Source organism: Apis dorsata, unplaced genomic scaffold (genome assembly GCF_000469605.1).
Source record: "Apis dorsata unplaced genomic scaffold, Apis dorsata 1.3 scaffold_100, whole genome shotgun sequence".
NCBI classification, from domain to species: domain Eukaryota; kingdom Metazoa; phylum Arthropoda; class Insecta; order Hymenoptera; family Apidae; genus Apis; species Apis dorsata.
In genome coordinates, this window is record NW_006263398.1 from 64907 (window position 1) to 72396 (window position 7490).

The 7490-nt window shown below is 50.6% G+C and overlaps 1 long non-coding RNA gene across 1 annotated transcript; it reads right to left on the bottom strand.

Annotated features, from left to right (window-relative positions):
• Positions 1–2076: 2076 nt before the first annotated feature.
• LOC116185125 lies at positions 2077–2493 on the bottom strand. The gene is made up of 2 exons (XR_004149909.1): positions 2396–2493; positions 2077–2255 (listed from the first exon to the last, which is right to left on the bottom strand). It is a non-coding gene; the product is annotated as an uncharacterized LOC116185125 (long non-coding RNA).
• Positions 2494–7490: the final 4997 nt, after the last annotated feature.

Sequence of the window (7490 nt, forward strand, 5' to 3'; positions counted from 1 at the left end):
TCTCATCAAAGTTTCATCTTTCGCGCGAGCACAGGCCCACCCCCGCTGCGACCCTCGCCGCCATTCTCCTTCGAGGATCTTCCACGACGCCCCTCCTCTCCGTTTCCATTAATACGCGCCTCCTATTAGCCGGTATATATTCGCGGGCCAGGGGGTGAAACGGTTATTAAAATCGCGGGATCAACCTTTCGGGGCATTAATCACGCGCGTGTAAACCGAGGGGCGTTCGATCCCCCGTTCCGTGGGTCTCTAACTCGCGGCTAATTTCTTTCTCCTCCTGGTGGAGGAGGGGAGAGGGCATAATGGTCAGCGAGGGGATGGAAGCGTGCTCTCTGTTCGATTCTTCCAGCAACGTCCTTTATCGGACGGAAATAAAATCGAGGGAGAGGTTGGGTCTCCCCTATCGTTTCGAGGTTCGTGCATCGAAATATCGTATCGAGGTTAGTTCGAGATAACGATCTTTTGGGTATTAGTAAGATTTTTCTTTTTCTTTTAATCAAGAAATTAACTAACCTATACATCGAAGCCTCTCCTTCTCCGGGTGGGATGTCGTTCGATTTTCTTCCCCAATTTTCCGTTCTCCTTTGTTCGTTCTTCTTAAACGATCTGAAATTCGAACGAAGGAAAATTAAAGCGAGACGGGAATTAAGGGAATCACGGAAACCCTTCTTCGAGTCGCTCGCGCAACTTTTTACATGACATCTGGCGAGCGTAGAAAGCTACAGAGGAGATGAGTTGTAGTCGCGCAAGAGTCATAACGCGACATCTGTTTGGAATGAGCGAGATTCGGGCGGCGGGGGTGGATAAAGACGGAAGGAGGGAACGAGAGAGAGAGAGAGAAGAGGTAATACGCAGTTTTTAGTGCATCCGCACACATCGAAGCACGAGGTTCTCAAGACAAGAAGACGAAGAGAGAGTCGACACGAGGACCGCATTACCAAGTAAGGTATTACTTAAGGTTCCAGCGGTACGTGTCGTGCGACGAAAAACACGCGCTCTCTCTATCCGGCGATGAGCGACGATTTCCCCCCTCGTTATGCGTACCCTCGACCGAATAATCGCTTGGTGGTGGCGCGGAAAAAATCGTGGGTCGACACGTCAACGATCCGTCGAAAGAAACCACTTCTCGACGGGCGGAGAATCGAGGGGAGGTTACATCATCTCGCTGGGAGAGGAAAATATCTCGATCGTTTACGACGACGACGACGAACTTACGTTTATCCTTTTTTTCGCGAGATACGGTGCGACAGCGGCAATTCCATCGGAATTCCGTGGCAGCGATGCGTTCGCCGCGATGGAAACCGAAAGAATGCAAAATGAATGGGGAAAGAGAGGGGATGAACGTTTATCTCTCTCGAATAAAACGTCATACGCTTCGTGACCGTTTTTTACGACCGAGCTCGCGCACGCGCCAACGGTGCCCTCTTCTCTCGGAGGGCTGACCGTGCGCGATTTTTCGTATCCGTCGACGAGGAGTTTTTCGTTGGAACGAGAACGTGGAATAAGTGTTGGTTGGCGAAATAGTTCTGGTTCGCGAGTAGTAATCGATCGCTCGTCCCTCGAAGGGATTGGAAGGTGGAGATGGTATTCGATAGCCGTTGGAAAGGCTCTCGAGGGTGAGAAGCGGGATCGATGAGGATTTTTCGAAGCTCGGCCGGCACGGAAAAGATAACAACGTGACCGGAAACGCAGCATTTCGACTAATTCGAGCGAATGACGGAAAGTGAGATAACGGGGAAATGGGGGAAGCGGCGGTGGAGCGGGGAAACGTGGAAAGGGGTGGAAATGGGCGGCCAACTGTCGCTACACGGGGGTAATCACGGGGGCTAAACTTTCTCTATAAATCACGAAACGATTCGGGGATGTGCCCCGTTTCTGCGAGAATGGACGGAAGAAGACGAACGGATGATGGCACAGGGAATATAATGGATATTAATGTCGCCTCTCTATGCTGATTCCCTCCACGACCGCGTCTTCTTCCCTCTTCCAGCTTTCGTGTATTTCTTCGTAAATTCTCACATCTCTCCGGTCATCCGATCCCGATTATATGGCACATTTGTTTTTCTTCTTCTTTTCATCCATTTCATTCTCCTTGCTTCTCGTTTGCTTTCCGAATCATTCTCGTTCGAATTCATTTGCGTATAAATTTCCAAATTTCCATCCTCTCTTTTTTCGCTCGATCGAATGGAAGTTTCAAGGTTCGAATCTGCCTACAAATCTACCTNCTTCTTTCCTCTCTCCCTCCCTCTCTCTCTCTCTTTCTCTCCGCTCCAAGCCAATGGAAATTCGAAAGATTCGAATTTCCAAATTTCCGTCCCTTTTTTTTATTTTTACCCTCTCTTTTTTCGCTCGATCGAATGGAAGTTTCAAGGTTCGAATCTGCCTACAAATCTACCTNTTTCTCCGCTCGACTCGATGAAAATTCCAAGATTCGAATTCATCCAAACTTTCAAATTTTCAAATCTCCCTCGTTTTCTTTTCACCCGATCGGACGAACGAACGTACGTCCAAGCTTGGCCCAAATCCCCTTCTCCCTTCCCTCTTCCTTTCTTCTTCCTCTTCGATCCGGCCGAACTTATTTTCCTCCTCCTATTTTTCCCTCCCCCTCGCTCCCCTCGGCTCCGCTCCGATTCGAAGGTCGCGACTCGTCCCGGGGATCCTTCCGCCGCAACCAGGCGAGCTCTCGCAGAATTATGGACCTCCGGTTCCGAGAAAGCCCGGCCCCCATCGAGATTTAGGTGAGGCACCTTCCTACTAACTACGTGTCACTCGATATCCACTCGCCGGGACGGCGAAACCTTAGCGCCAGCGCCGACTTCCGTTCCCCGGAAACGGAATTATCGAGACCGCAATGACGCAGAATTTCAATTTCGACGTTTTAAGCCAAACTTATCCGCGCCCATTTATTTCCCCCCGCGGTCGACGTTCCTCCCCCCTGCTAGCTTCCGTCTAGGTGACGGGACGATAAATTTCGTTACCTTTAAAATCTCGGTTGGCGCCAAGCTTTGTAACGCGATCCTTCATCAGAGGCATACGGAGTAATTATTAGCAGAAGATGACCATGTTATTTGTCGGGATAATATAACGTTTTCAATAACTTTTGTTGCTTAGAAAAATACGAAAGAAAACTACGAAAACTTTCTTCGAGTCAAGTTTTAACATCGAAGGAATAAGATCTACGATGCACGATTAAATTATGTGATTTAAAGAAATGTTAAGAGTACAAATATTGAGAGTCGATGGACGAAAGTATGGTCCTTCGAAACTTTAAAAATATAATGTTGCTTCAGAAAGAAAAATTCTTCGGAATCTTATCACATTCGAGAAATTTCTCTCATCTTCTCGTGTACACGCGAGGCGTTTATTCACTCGCGCGATACCCCTTCATCCCTTTCCAGTTTGACCATCGGTCGGCCAAGATTGCGGTCAATCCGCGCGCTATTCGTGCATCAAATTAATCCGGAGAACGCCCTTAAACCGTTCCCGCAAACGCTAAGCTCGCGCTCTGGTAATTTTATCGTCCGCCAGCCAGCCGGCCGGCTTCTGCTTCCTTCGGTGACAACTAATTTATTTGGCCGCGGGAGAGAGGAGCGCGGCAACAGCGTGGGAACAGGGAACGGAGAAGGAAAACATCGAAAGATGGTGGTGGTGGTGGTGGTGGTGATGGTGGTGGTGGTGGTGGGCTATCGCGAGAGAAAAGGATTGCTCCTCCCTTTCGCCCAAGGAATCGATCGAGCACTCTTCCAGATTTCGTTCCATCCCCAGTCCTTTTTTCTCCCTCTCCCCTCGTCGTTTCGCGCGAGAAAACTTTCCCCGCCAATTGGTTTACTTACAACTCCCTCTTCTCGTAAACTCCCCCCCCCCCCTTTTTTCGGGGAGCAATTATTCGGTACGATTTAAATCGGGATTCTTCGCGCGCCGATTATCGCTTCGCCTTTCTTTCAAACGCAGCGCAACTAAGAACATCGTGAACGTATCTCACTGTTGGTAACCACGATCTTACATCTCGACGAGAATATGCGCGTCGTCAGAAATTTCATCGACGAATTTCATGAAGGACCAATTGGTCTATTTAATTAATAATTCGTGAAAAAAATATAAATTGAAAATGCCACGTTCTCGAGAACGTTCGAAATGGAAAGAACGTTTTGGAACGCAAAGGAGAGAAGAGAGGGGAGAAAAGGTAAACACGGTAAACACGGGCCCCCCTCTCCTACCCACGCGATCGCGTTTAATCCGAATAAAAATACTAGCGGCTGTAGTGTTGTCAAACACGGGGACAGTTTTTATTCGGATTAAGAGAGGAAGGAGTGTTCCGTTCGGGGGGAGTTTGCGGAGCGTCGTGTAATAACATCCCCAAATAACGGTGGTCGAAGTTTGCTCTCGAATCGGGCTGTGCAAGAGACAACTCACCTTGAATTATTGTTTCGGTTTCGCGGGATAAGCCTTTTGATAAACCTCTCCCCTCCAATCTTTGCCGCGTCGTCATCGTCATCCGGCGAAATGGTCGATCGGTAATGCGGTTTTTCCCGCGGAAATTGAAAAGTTTTCTTCGTGCCCCTCGGGGGAATGGGCGCGAATCCGACGGAGGATTTCTGTTGGTGGAGGAGGAGGATGGTTCGCGGGAGATGAGATATCAAAATTGTTTTAAAATTGTCTCCCCCTCGGGATCGAATTGACGAGCGTCGAGAGGAGGAGGAGAGATAGGATGGACGGGGGGCGAGGCGCAACGACCCCCTCCCTCGATCGGTTGCGAACGGATCTCCACCCCTTTTTCGAAAAACGAGCGGCGCTTTCGAAAAACCTCGGCAGTTGCCTCGGTTCAATATTTATGAAATCAATATTTTACTTGGCCGGCGCGTGTTTGTTCTAACTATCGATGGCCATAGTGCGCTAAAAATTGTACGTCTATGCATCACGGATTACGCGTATTAGCCGGACCACGCTTCGCTACTTCCCTACTACCACCAATCTTTTCCGTGCTTAATTCCATTAATCCGATACGATGTATAGTACACGTATGTATAGCATACATTCAATTCGTACATTTTCATCTTACATACGAATCTCGAATCGAGTGGAGAGGGTCGTAAAAAAGAGGATCCAGCTACTTTCTTTCGTCGACTCGACGGAACAAGTTTTCTTCCCCTCGTAAAAATTCCACGCGGAAAAATCGTTAAGATCTCATTCCAGATGAGAGAGAGATCGAGATCCTCGTCAAGCGTGAGCATTTTTAAATCACGCGCTTCCGATCGATCGAGAAACGTTTCTCAATCGACGATCCTTCGTTGCCATCTCCTCGTGCGAATGCGATACGAACGGACGCGAAAATTCGGCGAAAACATTCCGATCGATTCGAGGGGGAGAGGAGGGGGTACACGTGTCCCTTGAGAGATCTCGAAGGGAGGAGGGAAACAAAACAGCGGAGGGTCGGGATGGACGAAATCGTAGGAACCTTTTAGTCCCGGAGGGACCGCGCCGCGCCAGAACAGATTATCCATCCATTATTTCGGGTTGGGGGTGGATGGAGGGGAGAGGAGAGAAGAGGGCAAAAAAGTGGCGCGCGCGCGAAAATCGGGGAGCGGCGCGAGATGACCAGAGAGGAGGCTTCGGCGGACAAGTCTTCCGGCGGAACTCGGGTCTCGATTCCCTTTAAACGCCGCAGAAGCCTCGTTATATCCCGGCGTGCCGCGCTCCATTCGTTTCCGCCGCTCGAAACGATGTAATTAATATCGTTGCTCGGCTTTCGAATTTGCGACTGCGCGCGACTCGGTCTCGCTCTGGGCCGCTCAGCCCTCTCGTTCCAACCCGGCCGCTTGCCTCCCTCTCGCTCTCCGTATCTCGCTCTGCCACCCCCCTCNTCTCCCCCTTTTGGCGCGAGGGGGAAAGGGGCGACTTGGAAAGAGGAAGAGTGACCGATCGATCCTGGTAATAAGGGAACTTTTGCGTTGTCGGGGGTAGGGAAAGATCCGTGGAAGAAGAAGAAGAAGAAGAAGAAGAGGAGGAGGAGGAAGAAGAGGAAGAAGGGTGTCTCGCCGCCACCCTGGAGAAGAAGAAAGTGNACGGACCCTTGTCGAAGCTCCATCATCCCCCGGCTGCGAAACTCTTTTGAGGAAACGATCCTCTCGGGAAACCGCTGAAGCGCATCGGAGAACCGTAAGAGACCGTTGTCGAACAGCGAACGAGTAGCTTCGCCTTTCTCCTTTCTCCCTTTAAGGGGGATCGAATCGCCTCGCCTCGCCTCGTCCCCTCGCCTCGTCGTTTCTCGCCACTTTTCTCTTTTTCTTTTTCTTTTCTTTTTTTTTCTTTTTTCCTTTTTTCCTTCCATTCACTCGAGAAGAACACGAGCCAAGACTCGCGCCCAAACGATCCAATTTGGAAATCGTTAACGTTATATCCGGGAACGGGTGATCGATACGATACGTTTAATGGCCCGACAATTAAATATAATTAACACGGGGGATAGCGGGATACGTGGCGTTCGGCTGCCAATTAGCGCGTTAGCGCCTTATCGAGCATCGACCGATCGTCCGGCCGCGTCGCTTCCATCGTTCCATCTTCTCGAGCCGATAAAATCGCCGTAGTCGAGGGACGATTTCAGTCGTCCTCGACGAGGAGAAAGAAAGAAAGAGAGAAGCGACCAATGGATCAAACGAGAAAGGGCAAAACGAAGAATCGAGAACGAGGATCTAACCGATTCAAGCGATCGTGAACGAAGTGAACTGAAGGAAACTGCTGCGTCTCGCGAAAAGCAGAGAACGAAGGATGAAAGAAGGATGAACTCGACGACTCGAGAATGATAACGGAGCGAGCCAAGGCGAGTCTTTGACTCCGGTGGAAGTTTTGGGAAAAGTGTTTTCGGTGAGAGTAGAAGAAACGAAGAGGCGCGTTTGGCGAAACGAGCCGGATTACATGGTCGGGGGGAAGGGGGGGAAGAGGGAACGCGGTGCTCGTTCCGTCGCTCGTCGCCCGTTTCCCTTCGCGAGGGCAACCCTCGACCCGAGCGAGCTCGCACCCGGCGCGCCTCTGCCGTGCGTCGCGCGCGAGGAGGATTCCTCCCCGTAGGAGGACTCGAGGAGGATCGAGAACGAGGAGGATAGAGAAGTGGACGCGCGAGAAAGGACGCCCGGAAGGAGAATGCAATCGTGACGAACGGAGGTTCCGATCAGGATCGTGAGGTGAGTGTTATCGGATGACTGTTATCTTTTTTCTTCGACGTTTCTTTTCGACGACACGCGCGCTCGTATTCCTCCGCTCGAGAGTGGGAAAAAGGTAAAGGAAAGTGGGGGAATGGAGGGGAGAGTACTCCCACGGGAAATGCCGGGGGCAGAAATTTCTTCTTTATGCGGTGGCTGGGCCGACTTCGCGACCTTTCACTCGTCTCCGAGGAATTTCTCGGTCTATTACTTCCTAACCCGGGCGACGAGCAGCCGCTACTCTCTGCCGAGTATCGCGCCCCCGCGTAATAGCCCCGCGTTTATTCTTTCCTT